This window comes from Rhinopithecus roxellana, chromosome 3 (genome assembly GCF_007565055.1).
Source record: "Rhinopithecus roxellana isolate Shanxi Qingling chromosome 3, ASM756505v1, whole genome shotgun sequence".
Classification (NCBI taxonomy): Eukaryota; Metazoa; Chordata; class Mammalia; order Primates; family Cercopithecidae; genus Rhinopithecus; species Rhinopithecus roxellana.
The window spans coordinates 9,342,891-9,368,287 of NC_044551.1; the positions used below are offsets into that span (position 1 = coordinate 9,342,891).

The 25,397-nt window shown below is 41.6% G+C and overlaps 1 protein-coding gene, 1 non-coding gene and 1 pseudogene across 4 annotated transcripts in view; all 3 read left to right on the plus strand.

Annotated features, from left to right (window-relative positions):
- Positions 1-6,026: 6,026 nt before the first annotated feature.
- LOC104680484 lies at positions 6,027-6,968 on the plus strand (annotated as a pseudogene). Its single transcript, XR_750468.2, has one exon. The product of XR_750468.2 is annotated as a small ubiquitin-related modifier 1 pseudogene (transcript).
- A 15-nt stretch (positions 6,969-6,983) lies between these two features.
- On the plus strand, positions 6,984-7,090 carry LOC115896580. The gene has a single exon (XR_004056500.1). It is a non-coding gene; the product is annotated as a U6 spliceosomal RNA (small nuclear RNA).
- An 11,084-nt stretch (positions 7,091-18,174) lies between these two features.
- The window catches only part of SLC38A9 (solute carrier family 38 member 9), an 85,264-nt gene continuing 78,041 nt past the window's right edge, over positions 18,175-25,397 (plus strand). For both annotated transcript variants that reach the window (XR_004056370.1, XM_010386470.1), the window contains exons 1-2: positions 18,175-18,293; positions 19,010-19,057. The gene's annotated coding sequence lies outside the window, so the exon portion shown is untranslated. The remainder of the gene's footprint in view (positions 18,294-19,009; positions 19,058-25,397) is intronic.

Sequence of the window (25,397 nt, forward strand, 5' to 3'; positions counted from 1 at the left end):
GGAAAGCATAGTACCCTAGGAGGAGAAGTAGTGACCAGACCCTGTCCATGAACCTTGGCCAGGAATGAATCTCTTTTTGTCTGCCTCTCTCAAGACTGAAGGATTACAGCTTTCAAATAGGAGGAAAGTCACCAGCAACTGGCTGTGAATTCAACATTGGTAATCTCTGATTGTTCATTTATTAGCCATATGACCTTGGGCAAATTATTTAATCTTTCTCTGTAAAATGGGGATAACCAGGGTCATCAGATACAGATATGGAGCTTGTATCCTGCAAAAAGGCACCAAACCAAAAGGCAAGAAATAGCTGAACCCTCCCTGCCTGCTCTCTACTGAACAAGCCGGGCACCTGCACAGCTGCATCTACTCATATGCGGCATCATTCCAATTCTCACAAAGGTTAAATTCCCTCTATTTAAAATACTTAGAATTGTTTCTACTTGCCTGATTGGTCCCTGACTGATACAGAGGTTTTATTGGAAAACTTCTTTGCCTGAAATCTGTCTTTTGGAGTTCTGAAACTTTTATAGAGTGCCTAACAAAAAGACTATCAATTTAGGACCTCACAAGGAGTTATCTACACTTGTTCCTTCTACTTCCTCACCTTTCAATCCTCAATCCACTGTAATCTGACTTCTGTCTCATTGCTTTATTGAAATTGCTACTGGCAAGGTCACATTGACCTCCTTGTTACCCTACCAGCAGTTTTCAGTTTTTAACCTAGGGGACCTCTTAGCAGTCAGTGACACCGTTGACCACTTCTTTATGAAAATACTCTATATGTAACTAGATAGCCATATGGAAAAAGACAAAATCTGACCTGTTTCTCACATTATACAGAGTAAGAAATTCACATATAAGAACAAAAATACTATGCAAAAACTAGAAGAAAACACTGATGAACTCTTCTGTACTTGCAAAAACTTGTCTACCTATGATTTAAAATCCTGAAGGAATAATTGTATGTAATATGACTAAGTAAAGGTTAAAAAATAAAACTTCATAGCAAAAAATAACTATAAGAAAGCCAAAAGACAAATGATAAGCTGGAGAAATATATATTTCAACATACATCCAGTAAAAAGATTAAGATCTATAATATGGAGAGCTTCTAAAAGTAAAAAAGAAAAAGATTAACAGATCTCAAGAAAAATGGGCAAGAGATATAAACAAAGAGTTCACAGAAGAAGAAAAGCAAATAGTCCTTAAATAAATAAAGAAAATCTCAACTTCGTTTTAAGAGCAATGCAAATGAAAACTACACTGAGAAACAATTTTTCACCTATTCGAATGGCAAATGTTTGATAATGCACTCTGTTAGAAAGCTGTAAAGTAATAGGCACTCACATTACTCTTGGGAATGCACCATGGCATAACCCTGAGGGAAGGAAATTTGACAATATCTAGCAAAATTACACATGCATTTACCCTTTGATCCAGCAAACTTCCATCTGGAAGTTATCTCAGAGATACACTGGCAAAAAATACAAAAGGATTTTACACAAAGTTATTCACTGCAGAACCAAAAGCTAAAGGCTGAAAACAACCAAAAACTTCCTCAATAGCAGGGCAAAACATCTACCAATGGAACACTTTGCCATTATTAAAAGAAAAGAGGATTATCTCTATACACTGCTATGGAGTGATTGCCAGGATATATTATTGGAAAAAAACCAGAGTAGTGTGTCCAGTATGCTAGCTTATATCTACAAAGACATATTTGCTCATTTTTATTAGAAGGATAAACCAAAATTAATAAAATGGAAAGAAAAGAGGGAACCAGCAAAGGATAAGAACGTGTGCTAGGCCAGGTGCAAAGGGATTTCCCGGCCAGCAAATCTCTTTCTTACAGTAGAATGCTAGCTAACAAATGTAGAAGAACTAATAGAGGAGCTTTTTAGTTACCATTTTGCAACTATCATACTAATATTTGATTCTGGCTTACTAAAACTAGCAGCTGAAAGTTTGATGAAAAAAGGACATTAATAAGGTCTTATATAGTGTCTCCCCATGAATTAGTTATCAATTATAAAGAAAAAATAATAACTGTACAGTGGAGAAACCTGGAAGATACTATCTTAACCAAGTGACCAAAGTTAGTAGTACTGTTCTGGTGATCTACTGCTGCATAACAAACTACTCCAAAATTTGGTGGCTTAAAACTATTATTAACTTTCTTGGTTCTGTTGATTGAGGGGGCTCAGTTGGGATCTGTCATGGAATTACATCAGATGTTGGCTGGGACTTGATTCATCTTAAAGTTTGATATCAATTTATTTAACATTCAAGATGGCTTCTTTCTTGAGCTATCTGGTGGCTGGGATACCTGGAACAGTTGGGTGCTGGCCAGGCATCTCTCTCTCTCCAAGTGGCTAGCTTGGGCTTCCTCACAGTTGGTGGTCTCAGTCAGACTTCTTATGTTGGTGGCTTACCCCCAGAGTGAGCATTCCAACCAAGCAAACATTGCAAGGACAAAATTCCAAGAGACCAAGGCAGAAGCTGCAAGGCTTCTTCAGATCTAGTAGAAGAAAAAACGATCACATCTGCCACATTCGATTAGTTAAAAGAAAGTCATTGGGCCAGTCCAGATTCCAGGAGAGGCAACAACATAAGGCCATGAAAACTGGGGACATAGTTCACTGAAGAACTTGGAGACTAGCTATCAATGATGATCAATACGCATCATATGCCTCCAGATGTAATGCAGTAAGAAAGACACTGTAATACTCATGTGCTATTTCTGCCAGAAATGTTTAACTTGAACCTCATCATGAGGAAACTTGCGATAGATTCTAATTAAGGGACATTCTACCAAATAGCCTATACTCTTCAAAAATGTCAATGTCATGAAAGACAAAGAAAGGCTAAGGAATTAATTCAGATTAAAGGAGCCTAAAGAGACATGAAGACTAAATGCATGATTAATCCTGGGTTGGATGCTGGATGAGAAAAAAAGAATGCTATAAAGGACACTATTGGAACAATTGGTGAAATTTGAATTAGGTTTATAGATTAAATAAGAGCACTGTGTCAATAAAAATGATCTAATTGTAATAACTGTACTGTGAACATCCTTGTTTTTAGGAAATATACACCGAAGAATTTAAGGGCAGAGGCATATTGTCTGCAACTTAATCTCAAGTGGTTTAGGAAAAACTGTATGAGAGAGAGAGAGAGAGAGAAAGCCAGGAGGGGTGAAGAAGGGAGAGAATAATAAAACAAATATGGCAAAATGATAACAATGGGTAACTCTGGGTGAAAAGTATATGGGAATTCTTTGTGCTATCTTTGCAAAAATTTTTACAAGTTTGAAGTTATTTCAAATTAAAGAAAATATTTTCAAATGACAAAAACATATCAAAGATATTTTAAAATTTTATGACTTCATCATTAACGATGCAAAAAATAGTCCAAGTCAAAACCCAAATACCTTATTGGCCACCTTTGCTGGATGCTAGGGAATCAACCAATCTTGAAAACTAGTAAAAAGAAAGAAGCGGCCAGGTGCAGTTGCTCATGCCTGTAATCCCAGCACTTTGGGAGACTGAGGCAGGTGGATTACAAGGTCAGGAGTTCAAGACCAGCCTGGCCAATATGCTGAAATCCCGTCTCTACTAAAAATACAAAAATTAGCTGGGTGTGGTGGCATGCACCTGTAGTCCCAGCTACTCGGGAAGCTGAGGCAGAAGAATCATTTGAACCCAGGAGGCGGTGGTTGCAAGTGAGCTAAGATTGTGCCACTGCACTCCAGTCTGGGAAACAGAGCGAGACTCCGTCCCCCCACCACCCCCAAAAAAAGAAAGAATCAAATGTTTATACTACATTTCCTAAGCACACTTCATCTTGGAGTAATCAAACTGTTGAGGGAAAATTCTTCTCCTTAGAAGAATTCCAGCTAATAAACGAAAAATTCCTCTCTATTTTCTAGGCCAGGGATTGGGAAACCAAGGTCCTCAGGACAAACCTAGCCCAACACCTGTGGCTGTAAATAAACTGGAATACAGTTGTGTTGGCCCGTTTGTGCTTATTATAACAAAAATACCTGAGACTGGGTAATTTATAAAGAACATAAACTTACTTCTCACAGTTCTAGAGGCTGGGAGTCCAAGATTAAGGCACCAGCAGGATCAGTGTCTGGTGAGGGCTCAGTTTCCAGTTCCAAGATGGCAACGCGTTGCTGCATCCTCTGGAGGGGAAGAACACTGTGTCCTCACATGGCAGAAGAGTAAAGAGAGCAAACCTACTCTCTCAAGCCCTTTTATAAATGCCCTACTACATTCGTGAGAGCATAGCTCTCATAAGCATCACTTCCTAAAAAGGCCCCACTGAATTTTGGAGGTAACACGCATTCAAATCATGGCAGCCGTCACCCCAGTTGTTTACATATTGTCGATACTGGTTGCATTCACACCATAAAGGCAGAATTTAGTAGTTATGACAGAGACCACATGGCTATTGGGCCTAAAATATTTATCACTGGGCTGTTTACAGAAAAAGTTTGCCAATCCTTGCTCTAGTCCAGGAGAAGAATGGCCAATGACCTCCAGTGCCCAAACTGTGAGGGCACTATTACAAACTCACAGGGACATCACAGGGTATTTTAAATTTCTGAGGAAACAACAGTGACATCTGTCAGAAGCCATGTGAACTACCAGCTTGAGGTAATTCAAAGTTTCAACATTAGAGCAAATTACATTCTTTTGACTAACCTATCTTTGCAGTCAGGTTTTCAGTGGTAGATATGGTCTCAAGAAAGCGTTGTGCAGAATCCAGTTACAAACAGGAAATGAGGATAGTGGTGTCCCACCTGATTTCAAGGTTTCAGAAATTATGAGGTACCCAAGAGGTATAAACATCCCATTAGTAAGCGAATGTGGTTATTTAAGGATGAAATTAAAGTATTATTCTTTCTTTCAATTTATGTGTATATGTTAAAGTCACTACCAAGTTACTAGGACATAAATACATATGTTAAAAGTAATAGCAAAAACCATAATTACTTTTGCACCAACCTAATATTAATTTGTTCGACCCTAACTACTTAATAAACAGAAATGTTAGGTACTTCTTTTGACCTATGGGAACTGAGAAAAAATTATTCAGACACTAAAGGTGCCATGAACTTCTGATCTAGTGGATGATCATCAATGGCTGCTGAAACGATTAGGTGAAAAGCAGATGAGGAACTTTGTTATAGACAACATTTGAGCCCACTGAACAGCTTTAATCTCACAAAAGAAAGACCTCCAGAAATCGTGTGCTTCCCAAAGTGTTACAATAGAAGTACAAAACGCTATCTATAAAGGCTTGATTTTAAAAAATTAAGTATGCATATTATCAATTGTTCAACTATCCAGACTTAACTACCAGCCTACAGCAATTAGAGGGAATACAGAATGTTAAATAACATTGCAGGGATATAATCAGCAAAATCTAGACTACAAGAAATTTTACTGGAAAAAATACTTCAGTTTCTTTGAAAAAAAAATGTAAAGGTAAAAAAGAGGTGGTTAACTTAGGACTAAAGGGGATGTAAGAAACATAACTAATTGCAATGTGTGAATCTTGTTTGGATCCTGACTCAAACCAACTGAATTAAATTACAGTACAATTCAAGAATTTGTAAATTCATGATACTAAATATTAATGTTTTAGTATGATAATTATATTGTGGTTATAATTTTTTAGATGAGTCTTTTGTTGTTGTTTTGAGACAGGGTCTCACTCTGTCACCCAGGCTGGACTGCAATAGTGCAATCTCACTGCAGCCTCAACCTCCCTGGACTCAGGTGATCCTCCCATCTCAGCCTCTCAAGTAGCTGGGACTACAGGTATACACCAACATGCCCAGCTAGTTTTTGTATTTTTTGTAGAAACAGGATTTCTTCATGTTGCCCAGCCTCTTCTTGAACTCCTGGACTCAAGGGATCTATCTGCCTCAGCCTCCCAAAGTGCTGGGATTATAGGCATGAGCCACTGCACCCGGCCTTAAAAGAGTCTTTATCTTTTAGAAATACATACTGAGGGAGGTTCTGCCTACCCAAGGCCGCTGCTGTGCGGAGACCCCTGGGTGAAGCCACCGTCATCATGTCTGACCAGGAGGCAAAACCTTCAACTGAGGACTTGGGGGATAAGAAGGAAGGTGAATATATTAAACTCAAAGTCATTGGACAGGATAGCAGTGAGATTCACTTCAAAGTGAAAATGACAACACATCTCAAGAAACTCAAAGAATCATACTGTCAAAGACAGGGCGTTCCAATGAATTCACTCAGGTTTCTCTTTGAGGGTCAGAGAATTGCTGATAATCATACTCCAAAAGAACTGGGGATGGAGGAAGAAGATGTGATTGAAGTTTATCAGGAACAAACGGGGGGTTATTCAACAGTTTAGATATTCTTTTTATTTTTTTTCTTTTCCCTCAATCCTTTTTTATTTTTAAAAATAGTTCTTTTATAATGTGGTGTTCAAAACGGAATTGAAAACTGGCACCCATCTCTTTGAAACATCTGGTAATTTGAATTCTAGTGCTCATTACTCATTATTGTTTGTTTTCATCGTGCTGATTTTTGGTGATCAAGCCTCAGTCCCCTTCATATTACCCTCTCCTTTTTAAAAATTACGTGTGCACAGAGAGGCCACCTTTTTCAGGACATTGCATTTTCAAGCTTGTGGCGATAAATAAGATCGACCAATGCAAGTGTTCATAATGACTTTCCAATTGGCCCTGATGTTCTAGCATGTGATTGCTTCACTCCTGGACTGTGACTTTCAGTGGGAGATGGAAGTTTTTCAGAGAACTGAACTGTGGAAAAATGACCTTTCTTTAACTTGAAGCTACTTTTAAAATTTGAGGGTCTGAACCAAAAGAAGAGGAATATCAGGTTGAAGTCAAGATGACAGATAAGGTGAGAGTAATGACTAACTCCAAAGATGGCTTCACCGAAGAAAAGGCATTTTAAGATTTTTAAAAAATCTTGTTTGTGCTCGCTTCGGCAGCACATATACTAAAATTGGAACGATACAGAGAAGATTAGCATGGCCTCTGCGCAAGGATGACACGCAAATTCGTGAAGCGTTCCATATTTTTCTTTCACCAAAAAAAAAAAAAAAAATCTTGTCAGAAGATTCCAGAAAAGTTCTAATTTTCATTAGCAATTAATAAAGCTATACATGCAGAAATGAATACAACAGAACACTGCTCTTTTTGATTTTATTTGTACTTTTTGGCCTGGGATATGGGTTTTAAATGGACATTGTCTGTACCAGCTTCATTAAAATAAACAATATTTGTAAAAATAGTAAAAAAAAAAAAAAAAAAAAAGAAATACATACTGAGTTGCCAGGCACAGTAGTACACACCTATCGTCTCAGCTAATTAGGAAGCTGAGGCCAGAGGATCCCTTGAGCTCAGGAGTTTGAGGCCAGCCTGGGCAACACAGCCTAGTGATATCTGTGATAACACAGATAAGGCAACATCTATAAGTGATAGATACAGGGAATCTCTACCTAGTCCTTAAATGTTGGGGTTTTTTTGGAATTTGTTCTCAATTCCTGGCCCCATCCTTTTTTTGTCTTGAGTGATTTTATCTTCTCTCAGTGCACATGTGTATTAATCAAAAATGTTTTAGGGCCTCTGGCTACGATGGCACCTGCAGTAATCCCAGCACTTTTGTAGGCTGAGATGAGAGGGTCACTTGAGGTTAGGAGTTGGAGACCAGCCTAAGCAACATAGGGAGACCTCATCTCTACAAAAAATTTAAAATTAGGCAGTTGTGGTGGTGGACACCCGTAATCCCAGCTAGTCAGGAAGCTGAGTAGGGAGGAGCTCTTGCACCTGGGAGGTAGAGGCTGCAGTGAGCTGTGATCATGCCACTGCACTCCAGCCTGGGCGACAGAGTGAGACTCTGTCTCAAACAAACAAAAACAAAGTTTTAGTGGCTATGATGTTATGATATATACTGTTTTTTTGTCCATGGTTCCTGACCTCTATCTCCCATAGTCCTTGTTATAATGTTGGGGCACTTAAGACCTTAGGAAATAGAATCTCTCTTTCTTTCTCCCGTCCTCCTTTTACCTGCCCAAGGCAAGACTATAAACTGATTGTGGGTCAAAAGATCCTTAATCCAGAAAGCGCCCTACCCCACACCTGAGAGGAAGGAATACAACACAGAGAGGCTAAGAAAAGTCTGAAAAGACAAGCCTTGCTGGGTTTAAATCATATTTTCTTGTCTAATCACATTTCTACACAGTTGTCAATCATGCCTATGCAATGAAGCCTCCATAAAAACCCAAAATGAGAGGGATCAGAGAGCTCCTGGATACCTGCACATGTGGAGGTTCCTGGAGGGTGGTGCACCCAGGCGGTGCATTGAAGCTCCATGCCCCTTCCCCTATACCTCACCCTATACATGTCTTCATTTGTATCCTTTGTAATATCCTTCATGATAAAACAGTACATATAAGTAAGTGTTTCTTTGAGTTCTGTAAGCCACTCCAGTAAATTAATTGAACCCAGAGAGGGGGTCACGGGAACCCCAACTTGAAGCTAGTCCACCAGAAGTTCCAGAGGCCTTGACTTGCAACTGGTATGGTGAGGTTGGGGGCAATCTTGGGCATTGAGTCCTCAGCCTGTGGAATCTGTTGCTATCTCCAGTATCAGAATTGATTGGAGGACTCCCAGTTGGTGTCCGCTGCAGAATTCATTGCTTGCTTGGTGGTGGGGAGAAACCCTCACACATTTGGTCACAGAAGACTTTTTCTGTGTTGATGATTGTTGTCATGGTAGCGTGAGAGCAGAGGAAAAACATGCTTTGAGAGTTTCTCCCAAACAGTAACAAACCTTATTCAACTCACTTTAAGAAAAAAAAACAAACAAACAGTAAAGGAGATTTATCTTGAAAGAATACAGAATGAAGATCAGAGTTGTAGGAACCAAGACCTCAGTTCTAGACTTAGTGCCACTGGTCTAGTTACTCTATCTCCATGCATTGAGCAGAGATGTCTTTGTTCTAAAGACAGGTTCTCTTTATGCTGCAGTGAAAATGATGACTACCATCAGCTCCAGAATCACGTTCCTCTAGTTTAGCCATCTGGTGAACAAATAAGCAACTCCAGGAAGAGATTTTCTTTCTCTTCCTGTCTACAGACCAACTCTAGCGAAAGACTCTGATTTGCCTTTTGAGTCATGTTCCCCATATGGGAGGATGACATAGAATAACGAGGTCTGGCTAAGACCAAGGGAGAAGGGTCTACTATCAGAAGAAAGGGAAATTTTTACTGGGCAAATAAGAGTAGCTATCTCAGTTCCCTAAAGAAAGCTACAATGACCCCTTGCGATGTTGGTAACTCTCAAATGTAGAGTTCCACATCTTGCCACCCAGCAGCCCACTAGATACCTACAATCAGTTTTACAGCTGCTCTTCACTCAGCATTTCCAAAGCTGAATTCATCCTCTCAACCTCTCTTCCCAATCTGTTTTCCCTCTTTATTCTCAATCTCAATGAAGGATACTACCATTCATAGACTTGTGCAAGCCCCAAACCTGGGAATCCTATTCTTTACTCCTCAATATCCATCACTCCCCACATTCAGGTAGTAAAATCTGTCAATTCTACCTCGATTTTCTCTATCTTGAAAATGCTCATATCTTATACGTTGAATGCTCATTTATCTGTTCCCCACTGTCACTAATGAAGTTTAGTGGTTATCATCTCTCATCTAAACTACTTCAGTATCCTTTTCTGACTTTTTGATTTAAAGTAGTACCCTCAAAGCATTATACTGTACAATGGCACCCAGTTTACTTATGTAACAGAACTTACCATAACATCTATTTATTAAATAAAATGTTCACTTTTAATTGTTATTATTATTGTCTTTCTCCTTGACTTGAATATAAGTTCCTTCTTGGAAGAGACCATGTCATTCCAATCCACTTGTAGTACATTAGGGTGTCTAAATCAACTCAAACTGGTGTGGTGAGGTGCGGGGCAGACTTGGGGACTGAGTTTTGTCCAATTAAGCAGGCACAGAGTTTTTTACAACACACAGAGTTTTTTACAACTTATATTTATTGCTAAACAAATACGAATTTTCCTCTCAACAAGCAGGCATAAAGTTTTTTACAACTTATATTTTATACTTTTATATTTTTACAACCTATATTGCTAAATATAAATTGTAAAAAAAAAAAAAAAAAAAAAAAAAAAAAAAAAACCTCTATGCCTGCTTAGTCAGACAAAAATTACCATTAAACTGGTAGATTTTGTTAGAGGAAGGAAATGATTGGAGAAAAAGTGTGGCACTCAAACTTTTCCCTGTATTAATCTTTTTTTTTAATTAAATTACATTTTATTTTATTTTATTTGTTGAGGCAGAGTCTTGCTCTGTTGCTCAGGCTGGAATGCTGGAATGCAGTGGTGCAATCCTGGCTCACTGCAACCTCTGTCTCCCGGGTTCAAGCAATTCTCCTGCCTCAGCCTCCCAAGTAGCTGGGACTACAGTTGTGCGCCACCAGGCCTGTTTAATTTTTGTATTTTTAGTAGAGATGGGGTTTCACCATGTTGGCCAGGCTGGTCTTGAGCTGCTGGCCTCAAGTAATCCACCCACCTCGGCTTCCCAAAGTGCTGGGATTACAGGTGTGAGCCACAGGGCCCCCACTGTCCCCCCAATTAAACCTACCGTGTTTCATTAACCTTCTTGAATCTGAAGTTTTATTTTTCACAACATTAGGGGAATTTTCCAGCTTTTATTTTTATTTATTTATTTTTTTGAGACAGAGTCTCACTCTGTCACCTAGGCTGTAGTGCAGTGGTGCAATCTTGGCTCACTGCAACCTCTGCCTCCTGGGTTCAAGTGATTCTCCTGTCTCAGGCTCCTGAGTAGCTGGGATTACAGACATGCACCATCATGCCCAGATAATTTTTTGTATTAGGTTGTATGGGGTTTCACCATGTGGGCCAGGCTGGTTTCGAACTCCTGACCTCAGGTGATCCACCTGCCTCAGCCTCCCAAAGTGCTGGGATTACAGGCATGAGCTACAGGCCCCAGCTGTCCCCCCAATTAATCTTATTGTATTTCATTAACCTTCTTGAATCTGATGTTTTATTTTTCACAACATTAGGGGAATTTCCCAGTTTTTATTTCTTCAAATATTCTCTCTCTCCTCATTTTCTAGGAAAATAATTTCATTTATGTTCGAACTTTTGATATTGTCCCATATCAAAAGGGTCCCTGAGGCTATTTTTTCCAACCATTTACTTCACTGTTGTTCAGATTATATAATTTCTGTTGATTTATCTGCAAGGTTACTCACTCTTTTCTGTCACTTCCATTCTGCTGTTAAGCCTATTCACTAAAAAGGTGAATTTTAAATTTCAGATATTAAAATTTTCAGGGATTTTTGTATGTGTATATATGTCTGTGATTTTTAGTTCTCTGCTAATATTTCCTACTTTTTCATCATTGTGATCTTATTTCCCTTCACATCCTTGACTTAGTTTAAATAGCTACTTTAAAATCTCTGTCTACTAATTCAAACATCTGGGGATCTTAGAACTGGTCTCTCTGTTAGTTGTCTTTTCTCTTCAAATTGGGGTGTTTGGCTGGGCATGGTGGCTCACGTCTGTAATCCCAGCACTTTGGGAGGCTGAGGTGGGGGGATCACCTGAGGTCAGGAGTTCAAGACCAGCCTGACCAACAAGGTGAAACCCTATCTCTAGTAAAAATACAAAAATTAGCCAGGTATAGTGGTGGGCACCTGTATTCCCAGCTACTCAGGAAGCTGAGGCAGAAGAATCACTTGAGACCAGGAGGTGGAGTTTGCATCAGTGAGCTGAGATCATGCCACTGCACTCCAGCCTGGGTGACAGAGTGAGACACTATCTTAAAAAAAATAAAAGTCTCATCTGAGACAAGGCAAGTCCCTTCCACCTATGAGCCTGTAAAATCAAAAGCAAGTTAGTTACTTCCTACATACAATGGGGGTACAAGCATTGGGTAAATACAGTTGTTGCAAATGGAAGAAATTGGCCAAAACAAAGGGGCCACAGGCCCCATGAAAGTTCAAAATCCAGCAGGGAAGTCAAATTTTTAAAGGTCCAAAATTATCTCCTTTGACTCCATGTCTCACATCTAGGTCATGCTGATGCAAGAGGTAGGTTCCCATAGTCTTGGGCAGCTCCACCCCTGTGGCTTTTCAGGGTACAGCCTTACTCCCAGCTGCTTTCATGGGCTGGCATTGAGTGTCTGTGGCTTTTTCAGGCACATGATGTAAGCTGTTGGTGGATCTACCATTCTGGGGTCTGGAAGATGGTAGCTCTCTTCTCACAGCTCCACTAGGCAGCGCCCCAGTAGGGAGTCTGTGTGGGGGCTCCCACTCCACATTTCCCTTCCACACTGCCTTGGCAGAGGTTCTACGTGAGCACCCCCACCCCTGCAGCAAATTTTTGCCTGGGCATCCAGGAGTTTCCATACATCCTCTGAAATCTAGGTAGAGGTTCCCAAACCTCAATATTTGATATCTGTACACCTGCAGGCTCAGTACCACATGGAAGCTGCCAAGTCTTGGGGCTTCCACCCTCTGAAGCCACAGCCTGAGCTGTACCTTGGCCCCTTTTAGCCACCGCTCCGGAAGGAGTGGCTGGGATGCAGGGCACCAAGTCCCTATACTGCACACAGCATGGGGACCCTGGGCCCAACCCACAAAACTATTTTCTCCAAGGCCTTGGGCCTGTGATGGGAAGGGCTGCCATGAAGACCTCTGACATGCCCTGGATACATTTTCCCTATTGTCTTGGGGATTAACATTCTGCTCCTTGTTACTTATGCAAATGTCTGCAGCCAGTTTGAATTTCTCCTCAGAAAATGGGATTTCCTTTTCCAATGCATTGTCAGGCTACAAATTTTCCAAACTTTTATGCTCTGCTTCCCTTATAAAACTGAATGCTTTTAACAGCATCCACGTCACCTCTTGAATGCTTTGCTGCTTAGAAATTTCTTCTGCCAGATACCCTAAATCATCTCTCTCAAGTTTAAAGTTCCACAAATCTCTACGGCAGGGTCAAAATGCCACCGGTCTCTTTGCTAAAACATAACAAAAGTCACCTTCGCTCCAGTTCCCAACAAGTTCCTCATCTCCATCTGAAACCACCTCAGCCTGGATCTTATGTCCACATCGCTATCAGGCTTTTGGTTAAAACCATTCAACAAGTCTCTAGGAAGTTCCAAATTTTCCCACATTTTCCTGTCTTCTTCTGAGCCCTCCAAACTGTTCCAGCCTCTGCCTGTTACCCAGTTCCAAAGTTGCTTCCACATTTTCAAGTATCTTTTCAGCAGCGGCCCACTCCACTGGTGCCAATTTACTGTATTAGTCCATTTTCACACTGCTGATATAGACATACCTGTGACTGGGCAATTTACAAAAGAAAGAGGTTTAATTGGACTTACAGTTCCACATGGCAGGGGAGGCCTCATAATCATGGCAGAAAGTAAGGAGGAGCAAGTCACATCTCATGCAGATGGTAGCAGGCAAAGAGAGAATGAGAGAGAAGTGAAAGCAGAAACCCCTTATAAAACCATCAGATCTCATGAGACTTACTACCACAAGAACAGTATGGGGAAAACTGCCCCCATGATTCAATTATCTCCTACCAGGTCCCTCCCAAAACACATGGGAACTATAGGAGTACAATTCAAGATGAGATATGGTTGGAGACACAGAGCCAAACTATATCATACACTTTGCTGTTCTTGGGAGGGGGTGGTGTCACATAAATGTCTGTTAGAACTAGTTGGTTTATGTGTTGTTCGAGACTTCAACTCTTTTGTTGATCTTCTATCTGGGCCTTTACGGAATGCAAGGTGTTGAATTCTTCAACTATTAGGGTAGCACTGTCTAAAATTACATCTTTATATATTATGTGCTCATTAACATAGATTTATAATTATTCTTTTATGCATTTATTTTTTAAATCCTTTTTCTTAAAAAAGAGGAGTTACAAACCCAAAAATAGAAAACTACTTACTTTTAATTTCACCTATGTAGTTATCTTTACTGATGTTCTCTATTTCTTCATATGGCTTTGAGTTACTGTCTCATAGCCTCTTTTCAGGCTGAAGGACTTCCTTTAGTACCACTTGTAGTTATGAACTCCCTCCTTTTTTGTTGTTCTAGGAACATATTTATTTCTCCTTCATTTTTTAAGGATACTTTTGCCAGATTCATGATTCTTTTTGGCTTTTATTCGCAGCACTTATGTCATTCCACTGCCTTCTGAGCTCCATGGTTTCTGATGATAAGTCTACTGTTAATCTTAATGAAGATTCCTTATACATGACCAGTCATTTCTCTCTTGCTGTTGTCAAAATTATTTGTTTTTGTCTTTTAACAATTTAATCACAATTTGTCTTGGTGTAGATCCCTTTCAATTTATCCACCCTGAAGTTCATTGAGCTTCTTAGATGTGTAGATTCCTGTCTTTCATTAAATTTGGTAATTTTTCAGCTATTATTTCTTCAAATATTCCTTACACTCCTTTCTTTTCTCCTCTCCTTTTGGAATTCCCACTGTGCAAATGTTTGCTTGATGGTGTCCTGCAATCCTTACAGGTCTTGTTCATTTTTCTTATTTTTTCTTTCTGTTCCTCAAATTGTATACTCTTGATATATCTTCAAATTCCCCAATCTTTCTTCTGCCTGCTCAAACCACTATTGAACCCCTCCAGTGAACATTATATTTCAACTATTGTGCTTTTCAACTCCAGCAACTCTATTTGGTTTCTTTTTATAATTTCTACCTCTTTAACAGTAACCTCTATTTATTGAACAATTCACTTTTCCTGGTTTCCTTTATTTATTGTCTATTATTTTCTTTGTTCTTTGAGCATACTGAAGACAATTGACAATGTCTGGGCTTCCCAAAGGAATGTTCTTTAAAAATTTTTTCCTTGTAAATAAGCCATACCTTCTTGTTTCTTTGCATGCCACATAATTTTTTGTTGTTGAAAATTGGACGTTTTGTTTATAATGTGGTAATTCTGGATATCTGTTTCTCCCACTCCCTACCAGAGTTTGTTGTTGTAGTTTATTTCTTTTATTAAAAGTCTGGAACCAAAAAATAAAAAGATAAAAGCCCAAAATGCAAGAAAACACTCCCAGTCTTTGCCAATTAGCTATGTGTTGCGGCACCCCTTCAATGCTCAAATAAGTAGTTTACAACGCCGCCTTAACCTTCACTTCCTGCTTGCATGAAGGCTAAAGGTCAGTCAGAGGTGAGAGTTTACGGTGTTCTTAGGTTTTTTCTGAGTATGCATCCAGACCAGGGCATGCCGATGGCCTTCTAGATTCCCCAGAAAAAAATGAAGCTTTCCAAAGCCCTTATTCCCCCAAGTATCTCCTTCTCCAGCCTCTTCTTTCCCAGGATTTTTGTCTGTTTATTGCTTGCCCTGGCTTTCATACCATGCTTTCTGTAACACTGGCTGTTTGCCTCTAATGTTTTTGACAAACACTGCCTGGGAAGCTGCCTGAGCCCTGAGGAAGCTCTGAGGCAGGTGAAACAAAGGCAAGCCCTTGAGTTGAATCTTTAGGAAACCATCAGAGAGGTCAAAACACACCTACAATTCCTTGAGGATAAGGTCCAAGTGCTCCCTCTGGTGCCAGCAACCCACACCAGGAATGTGGCTGCCATCTTCAAGGCCACTGCCAGCTTGAAGAGTAGATGACCACAGAACTCTCTTACCAAAATTCAGCAGTTTTTTCTTCATTACATGTTCTCCTGGCTTTTGTGAGGTTTTTTTTGTGTGTGTGTGTGTGTGTTTTTATCAGTTTCAGTTTCCAAAAAAGGTGCTTCTGACATTTTTGCCAGCTTATTCATTTTTTAGTTCCCTACTTTTTTCCCATTTTTTGCTGACATAATTTCATACTATTTACTTTTGTGTTTCCCGGCCTTGCTTGAAATTATTTTCTCAGCCTGGAATGCAGAGAAAAAAGAAAGCTTGCTATCACTGAAACTACCAAAAGAATGTATTACTGACTTGTGTTACTTGACTGGCCCTGACTTGAAGGCAGGGCCAAAGAGCAGTTCAAAAAGTTTTTGAACAATAATACCATCAGCAAAACAACTTTTATCTCCCTTAAAGACAACATTCAGGCCGGGCGCGGTGGCTCAAGCCTGTAATCCCAGCACTTTGGGAGGCCGAGACGGGCGGATCACGAGGTCAGGAGATCAAGACCATCCTGGCTAACCCGGTGAAACCCCGTCTCTACTAAAAAATACAAAAAAAAAAAAACTAGCCGGGCGAGGTGGCGGGCGCCTGTAGTCCCAGCTACTCGGGAGGCTGAGGCAGGAGAATGGCGTAAACCCGGGAGGCGGAGCTTGCAGTGAGCTGAGATCCGGCCACTGCACTCAGCCCGGGAGACAGAGCGAGACTCCGTCTCAAAAAAAAAAAAAAAAAAAAAAAAAAAAAAGACAACATTCATTAAATCGTTTGCCTTGCATTTGTCAAGCCCTCCATAATAGATGCAATGTTTGAGAGCACACAGGCTTTGGGATAAGATCTTAGTATGAATTCCAGATCCTCTGCCACTTGGTAGTTGTTTGGCATTGTACAAGGTACTTAAATTCTCTGGGACTATTTCCTTATCTGTAAGACAGGAAAAATATACATTTCTACAGCTGTGATAAAGACTTAAAGAGATATTATCATTTCCAGAACTGTGGTAAAGACTTAAAAAGATATACACATAAAATTCTTGGCATTCAATGTTAGCTATTTGTTAAATCTGAATTTTTATTCTGTCTCCCATGCCGGAGTGCAGTGGCACAAACTCAGCTCATTGCAACCTCTGCCTCCTGGGTTCAAGCGATTCTTCTGCCTCAGCCTCCAGAGTAGCTGGGATTACAGGCACATGCCACCATGCCTGGCTAATTTTTGTATTTTTAGTAGAGACGGGTTTCACCATGTTGGTCAGGCTGATCTCAAACTCCTGACCTTGTGATCTGCCCTCCTCAGCCTCCCAAAGTGCTGCAATTACAGGTGTTAAGCCACCGTGCCCAGTCTAAATTTGAATTTTCAAGTTTAGGTTTTTTGTTTTGTTTCGTTTTGTTTTTGAGACAGGGTCTTGCTCTGTCATCCAGGCTACAGTGCAGTGGCACCATCACAGCTCACTGCCGCCTTAACTCCTGGCCTCAAACGATCCTCCTGCCTCAGCCTCCCAAGTAAGCTTGACTACAGGCAGGTGCCACCCTCCCTAGTTAATTTTTTGAATTCTTTTGTAGAGATGGGGTCTCCCTATGTTGCCCAGACTGATCTCCAACTCAAGTGGCCTCAAGTGATTCTCCCACCTCAACCTCCCAAAACCTCCCAAAATGCTGGGATTACAGGCATAAGCCACGGAGCCGGCCTAAATTTTGAGTTTTTTTTCTGGCATTACAGACACTGTTTTTTCTGGTTTAAACAGAAAAAAGAAAAAGAAACAAAAAGAGCTACTGGCTTCCTTTGTAAGAAGAGCTTAGGGTTGCCACATGTTTTTCAGGGACTGACCTTGAACTGATTTTCATAACAAACACATTAATTTTACTTAGACTGTATGTTTACCTGGGGAGGTTTTGGGGAAAAGTGCTGGGTATGTGGGGTGGGCCTCTAAAATCCGTCTAAAGCCGCTTTTAGCCTAGAGACTAACTTGCAAACACAGTTTTAAAAAACAAACCCAAATATCTAGACGACGGAGGGAGCATGCCAACTCAATAGTTTTTTCAAACCAGCTCCCCTTTGCGTCTGTAGGGTCCAAGGATGTAACCAGATCACACAACACGCGCCAGGAAAGCCCAAAAGAGGGGTGATCCCTCGATGGAGGTGCCGCATCAGCGTTTTCTCACGTGGCCTCCGGGGCTCTATGAATGGCAAGAGATCGCATTCCTTCTACTATCCCTCCCGGCCTCCAGCCGGGACAAGGAACTGGAGCAAACTCCGGGATGCAGTTTCGACCAGACTTGCCTACCTGGGCGCGCCGGCTGCCCAGTCTCCTGAAGCCTTGGGGCTGGGCCCTGCGGTGATGGGCGTGCTGGCCGTCGCAGAGCCCTCTGGGAGTTGTAGTCCGTAGCGGCGAGAGATTTGACAGCGACCGCCGGCTTGGCGCATTCAGAACTCCAACCCCCGCCGGCCCCCGCGGCCCAGTCTGTTGCCGCTTCCTGTTTGGACTGGGAGTCCCGTGGTCGCAAATTGTGAGAATTTGGAAAGGGAGTCTTCATCTTCTCGTCTAGTTCTCCGAGGTTGAAGGCTCGGCCTGCTCAGGTAGATCACGTTCCCACGTCTAGCATACTCGCCTCTCGGGGAGGTGGAGAGGTATCCGAGGGAAGGCGGCGGGAAGGGTTGAGGTTGGGGCGAAGCCGGCTGTCACCTGGGATAGTTCTTCAATGTAGCGCATCAGAACCGTAGCTGCTTTTGGGGATCAGGGAGGCCAAAGCCTGGAGTTGCGGAGACTGCTCCGGAGGCACGGCGCGCGCTCCTCAAGGGCTCAGTGAAAGAAAGTCAGGAGTCCCTCGGGGTCTGAGGGAATCCGAGTGTCTGTGGGAGTCGGTGTCAGCTGGAGCCTTAGGGAAAAGATAGGGTTAGGGTAAACGAACACCCTGACCCTCGGGTGAGAGAAGGAGGGAGCAGGAGAATTGGGGGACTTGTAGGAATGGAAGCACCCTTCTTTCTCTTGAGACAGGGTCTCGCTCCGTCGCTTGGGCTTGAGTGAGGTGGCGCGATCACGGCTAGGAGCACCTTTCTCCATCCCGAGTTGGGGAGATCTAGCGGGGGAATATGAGGGAGGAACCCCCTTTAGGCCTTGAGCTAGGACCACAGATGGGGTGAGGGCCATGACTGGTAAGCCCTCGCCACGCTTTTCACACGACTCAGTTGTGAGAATGAGTGTGTTGATAGTGGGTAGCTTGACATGTCAGCATAGTAGAGCTGGAATAGGGGTTTGAGAGCAGCTAGTCAAGCGCATTCTCCTCATTTTACAGAGAAGGAAACTGAGGTCCACCGAGTTGGAGAAACCCACTCAACACCAGGTAACTATTTAATGGCAAACTTGACTAAAACCTAGTTGTTATGACTACCAGGCAGTGTCTTATCCATTGCCGAGCTCCGTCCCCCTCGTAGATCAGCACACTGTAAAGTTGTACCTCCACTTTGTTTTCTTTTTTCTTTTCTTTTCTTTTCTTTTTTTTTTTCCACACAGAGTCTCACTCTATCGCCCAGGCTGGAGTGCAGTGGAGCGATCTTGGCTCACTGCAACCTCCGCCTCCCTGGTTCAAGCAATTCTCGTGCCTCAGCCTCCTGAGTAGCTAGGATTACAGCTGCCTGCCACCATGCCCCAATAATTTTTGTATTTTTAGTAGAAATGGGGTTTCACCATGTTGGCCAGCCTGGTCTTGAACTCCTGATCTCAAGTGATCCTCCCGCCTTGGCCTCCCAAAATGCTGCGATTACAGGCGTGGGCCACCGCGCCCGGCCCCTTTTTTCTTTTTAATATTTTCAGACATGACAAAGATCTGACATATGTAGGATAGCAGGCAGCTGCTGAGGAGAAAGGTTTTTTTTTTTTTTTTGAGATGGAGTCTCACTCTGTCGCCGGGGCTGGAGTGCAGTGGCCGGATCTCAGCTCACTGCAAGCTCCGCCTCCCGGGTTCACGCCATTCTCCTGCCTCAGCCTCCCGAGTAGCTGGGACTACAGGCGCCTGCCACCTCTCCCGGCTAGTTTTTTGTATTTTTTAGTAGAGACGGGGTTTCACAGTGTTAGCCAGGATGGTCTCGATCTCCTGACCTCGTGATCCGCCTGTCTCGGCCTCCCAAAGTGCTGGGATTACAGGCTTGAGCCACCGCTCCCGGCCAGGAGAAAGGTTTTTTTAAAAACGTTTCGGCGGGGTGCGGTGGCTCACACCTGTAATCCCAGCACTTTGGGAGGCTGAGGCGGGCACATCACGAGGTCAAGAGATCAAGACTGTCCTGGCCAATATGGTGAAACCCGGTCTCTACTAAAAAAAATACCAAAATTAGCCAGGTGTGGTGGTGCATGCCTGTAGTCCCAGCTACTCAGAAGGCTAAGGCAGGAGAATCTCTTGAACCTGGGAGGCGGAGGTTGCAGTAAGCCGAGATCGTGCCACACTGCACTCCAGCCTGGTGACAGAGTGAGACTCTGTCTCAAAAAAAAAAACGAAAACAAAACAAAAAAATGTTTCAATAGGTCGAAATAACCCATGTCCTAACTTAAGAAAAATCTCTCTGCCTCGTAAACAACTACAAACTTCATGTTAAGATGGAAGGTTGGGCCGATTGAGGTGGCTAAGACCTGTAATTCCAACACTTTTGGGAGGCTGAAGTGGACGGATCATTTGAGGTTAGGAGTTCAAGACCAGCCTGGCAAACATGGTGAAACCCTGTCTCTACTAAAAATACAAAAATCAGCCAGGCGTGGTGGTGTGCCTCTCATCTGTAATCCCAGCTACTTGGGAGGCTGAGGCAGGAGAATCACTTGAGCCTGGCAGGCAGAGGTTGCAGTGAGCCAAGATTGCACCACTGCACTCCAGCCTGAGCTACAGAGCAAGACCCTGTCCCAAAAAAAAAAAAAAGTTGTCATCTATAGTTTCTTTGTTTCTAAGAAAATAAAATTTACCTTTCCTTCCCCTAGACCTCTGAGAACAGCTAGACTTAGATTTCTTTACTTTTCTTTTCTTTTTTTTTTTTTTTTTTTGAGATGGAGTTTCGCTCCGTTGCCAGGCTGGAGTGCAGTGGCGCGATCTCGGCTCACTGCAACCTCTGCCTCCTGGGTTTAAGTGATTCCTCTGCCTCAGCCTCCCAAGTAGCTGGGACTACAGGCACACGCCACCACACCCGGCTAATTTTTTTTTTGTATTTTGGTAGAGATGGGGTTTCACCATGTTGGCCAGGATGGTCTCGATCTCCTGACCTCGTGATCCACCTGACTCGGCCTCCCAAAGTGCTGGGATTACAGGCATGAGCCACGTGCCCAGCCAGTTTGCCTTAGATGTCCAATCACAATCTTAAATACTATATATTTCAGTTACATACATAAAATAATATGCTTTTAATTGTGATTTTGTAATACCGTTAATTTTTACAATAAAGGGTAAACTCAGCATAGGAGGATGGAATACCAACCTGAACTACAAATTAAAATAGTATTGTTTAGTATTTTTTTTTCTTTTTGGGGTTCTTTTTGCTCTGATACTCAAGCTTTAGTGCAGTGGCACTATCATAGCTCACTGTAACCTTGAACTCCTGGGTTCAAGCAATCCTCCTGCTTCAGCCTCCCGAAGCGTTGGGATTACAGGCATGAGCCACCACACTGGACCTATATGGTATTTTTTTAAAAAGTATATGTGGGCATAAAAGTTAAAAAAAAAAATCACTTACAGGTTAAAAATGTCTACCAGGCCTGCATTTTATAGCATACTTAAATTTCTGTCCTTTGCTAGGGTTCTTTGTTTCTTATCACTTAAATATAACTTGAGAACATTTAGTGTTTCCAGTGTAGAAGGAGAGATTCTTTGGTACCATAGCATTGCTTTGGTAATTTCTTTGTGAGACCACACTATCCTCCAGCACTGTCAAATTTAACGCCTTTTGAAGCATTTATTGATCAGGTTGGAAGCATGTTCCTACTGTCACATCAGAATAGGAGCATTATAGATCCTATCGGCCAACCAGTACATGATTCATCAGGAAGCAATTTAGATAAGTTTGTTATTGGAGTTTATAGCTGTTACAGACTAATATGGAAGAAAACATATATACATAGCATAACTGATATACATAGCATAACTGCTTCCACCAGGGTGCCTTTTTTGTGGTGTGATTCCATTTGCTTTTATGTTGGCATACTACAGAGGTGAGTAAACTGTGAACAAATTTGGCCTGCTGACAGATATATTTTTTTCATAAAGTTCTATTGGAACACAGCCATGCACACTTAGTTGCCTTTCAACAGGTAGAATTGAGTAACTGCAGAAACTATATGCCTCAAAAAGCCTGAAATATTTATTATCAGACCCTTTACAGAAAAAAATATGTCAACCCCTAGCCTAGTACACTGAGTATAAATGTAGTATCTGAAACTCTATAATATACACAGAAATATTCAGTAATACTCATTTTTAGTCTCTGAGAAAGAACATACATAATAGTTGTATGTGGGTCCATAGTCACATTTATTTGAGCACAAGCTAGTGTATTCTATTGCAGATTGATGCTAGCATCTTGGCATAGATACTATAGATTTGTTTTTGCAACGAATTGTGAAAAGACATTTCTGAGCCTAGTATAGAAAGGGCTGATATTCTTTGAGATACACCAATAATCACAGTCAATACCTTTTTAAAATAATGTCATACCAGTTTTCTTTGATTACTCTCTATGTCCTTTTTATGGAGAGAAGTGCTTCAGTCCAGGCACTACATTTTTGTTCTTTTAGAGACAGAGTCTCCTTCTGTCACCTGGGCTGGAATGCAGTGGTGCCACTGTAGTTCGCTACAATCTCGAACTCCCGGGCTCAAGCACTTCTCTCACCTCAGCCTCCCGAGTAGCTGAGATTAGAGGCATGAGCCACCATACCTGGCTCAGTCACCAACATTTTAAATAAAAGTACCAATCAAGATATTTAGTGAGGATCTGGTCTCTGCTTCCAAGATGGTGCCTTGATGCTGTGTCCTCACATGGGGGAAGGGATGGAAAGACAAAAGGGGTCTAGCTAGTTCCCTTCAACCCACTCCATTCATAAGGGTTCTGCCCTTCTGACATAATTACCTCCAAAAGGGTCTACCTCTTAATCCCATAACATTGGCAATTAAGTTTCAACATACGAATTTTGGAGGGGACACAAACATTCAAATCATAGCAGAACTTCATGCTAAAACCAATCTTAAACAATTACAGACTCATTTAATAACTTAGGTTTGACTTAGTGGTCTTGCATCTGGGACTTTGTTTTAAAACTCAGAGATTGAGTGAGATGTTAAAAGTGATTATGTCTGGGTTTTGTTTTGTTTTGTTTTGTTTGAGACAGAGTCTTGCTCTGCAACTTCTGCCTTCCAGGTTCAAGCAATTCTGCTACCTCAGCCTCCCAAGTAGCTGGGACTACAGGTGTGTGCCACCACTCCTGGCTAATTTTTGTATTTTCAGTAGAGATGGGGTTTCACCATGTTGGCCAGGCTGGAGTATGTCTGTTTATGTCGTCTTATATATTTAGCGCAAATTATATCAGTGTTATGTCTGACAAATTAATGTTATAGAAGTATTTAGCATTTTAGTTAATCATTGATAAACTATTCTGCATTATCACCTATGTAATATTTGCTATGGAACTCTAATTCACCTCTCAATGTAATTCATCAAACTTCAGAATATTTTATGCTTCTCATCAAGACATTCAAAAAAACTTTAAGACTAGGCATGGTGGCTCATGCCTATAATCCCAGCACTTTGGTACTTTGGGAGGCTGAGGCAAGAAGATTACTTGAGGCCAGGCTGGGCAACATAGTGGCGCACAACTGGGGTCACAGCTACTTGGGAGCCTGAGGTGGGAGGACAGCTTGAGCCTGGCGGGAGGAGGTTGCAGCAAGCCCAGATTGTGCCACTGCACTCCAGCCTGGGTGACAAAGTGAGACCCTGTCTCAAAAGAAAGAAAGAAAGAAGAGAGAGAGAGAAAGAGAAAGAGAGAGAGAGAGAAAGCAAGCAAGCAAGCAAGCATATCTGTAGTCACCTAAAATTCTCAGGAGCAACAAGTATAGTTGTTTCTGTTGTGATAAAACTTGTACCATCTACAAAAAAAAATTAAAAATTAAAAAATTGAAATAAAAGAATTCCACCTTGGCTCTGTGTGGGGAAAAAGGAGAAGGCATTAAATATCTGTTGAAAATTTGAGATCATGCTAGTTGACTAATTGAGACAACTACAAATTACCAATTTTCTTACAGTTATTCTTATTTACTTGAATATTATAAATCTTTGAAAGGCACCAGGGACTTTGAACTCCTCATTTATGATTTGTTATTTAAAATCATCAGTTTTCTACTTATTTAGAATAAAGAGCTAATTCTACTATGCCACAGAGCTTTGGATTTGCTCAGAACAAATACACATAGGTGACTAAACTGGAAATTTTAATTCCTCAGTGGCCCTCACATTTTTCCCCAACCTTGATTTCACTTTTTGTTAAGGTTCACTGAAATCCAAGAATCTTTCTAGATTTCTCTTCTTTCCTGGTTTCTTCACTTTCAATCTTTAAGTAAAGTATTAATTTCCAGAAAGTGAAAGGATATTCTCTCTCTAAACTCACCCACATTCTCAGTTTAGTTTAGGAACGAATACTACAGAGTATATTGGTTTACAAAGTAAATTAGAAAGTATAGCCATATATTTCTGCCATTGTTTAGGCAGATATGTTTTTGCTACTCTGACTTGGCTTCTGTCCTTTCCCTTGTTTCACTGCCACTGGAAGGGTTGTTGCTGGCTAAGGAAATATTGAACCTTGAGACAAAAGAGTTTGCAACAAAAGAAATTTACCTAAACTAGCTTGCTTCAAGAAAAACAGATTCATGGTGTTTAATGTGTAATCCGGATACCCAGGCATGAAGTTTCACTCATTCTAGTCCTGATTATGTCTTAAAGAGTTTGAGGCCAGCAGGGCACAGTGGCTCATGCCTATAATCCCAGCACTTTGGGAGGCCGAAGCAGGCGGATCACAAGGTCAGGAGTTCGAGACCAGCCTGGCCAATATGGTAAAACCCCGTCTCTACTAAAAATACAAAAAAATTAGCTGGGTGTGGTGGCGGGCATCTGTAGTCCCAGCTACTTGGGAGGCTGAGGCAGGGGAATTGCTTGAATCTGGGAGGCAGAGGTTGCAGTGAGTCGAGATTGCACCACTGCACTCCAGCCTGGGTGACAGAGCATCTCCATCACACACACAAAAAAAGAATTTAAGGTCATTTGCCATTATAGCTATTATTTTATATTTATAAAACTAAACAAAGAAGACCTGATTTTCAGATGCTTCTTTTGTCTTCCAGCCTAACTCCTCGTTTTTGTTTGTTTGTTTGTTTTTCTTTCTTCTTTTTTTTTTTTTTTTTTGAGACAGAGTCTCGCTCTGTCGCCCGGGCTGAAGTGCAGTGGCCAGATCAGATCTCAGCTCACTGCAAGCTCCGCCTCCCGGGTTTACGCCATTCTCCTGCCTCAGCCTCCTGAGTAGCTGGGACTACAGGCGCCCGCCACCACGCCCGGCTAGTTTTTTGTATTTTTTAGTAGATGCGGGTTTCACCGTGTTAGCCAGGATGGTCTCGATCTCCTGACCTTGTGATCTGCCCGTCTCGGCCTCCCAAAGTAGCTGGGATTACA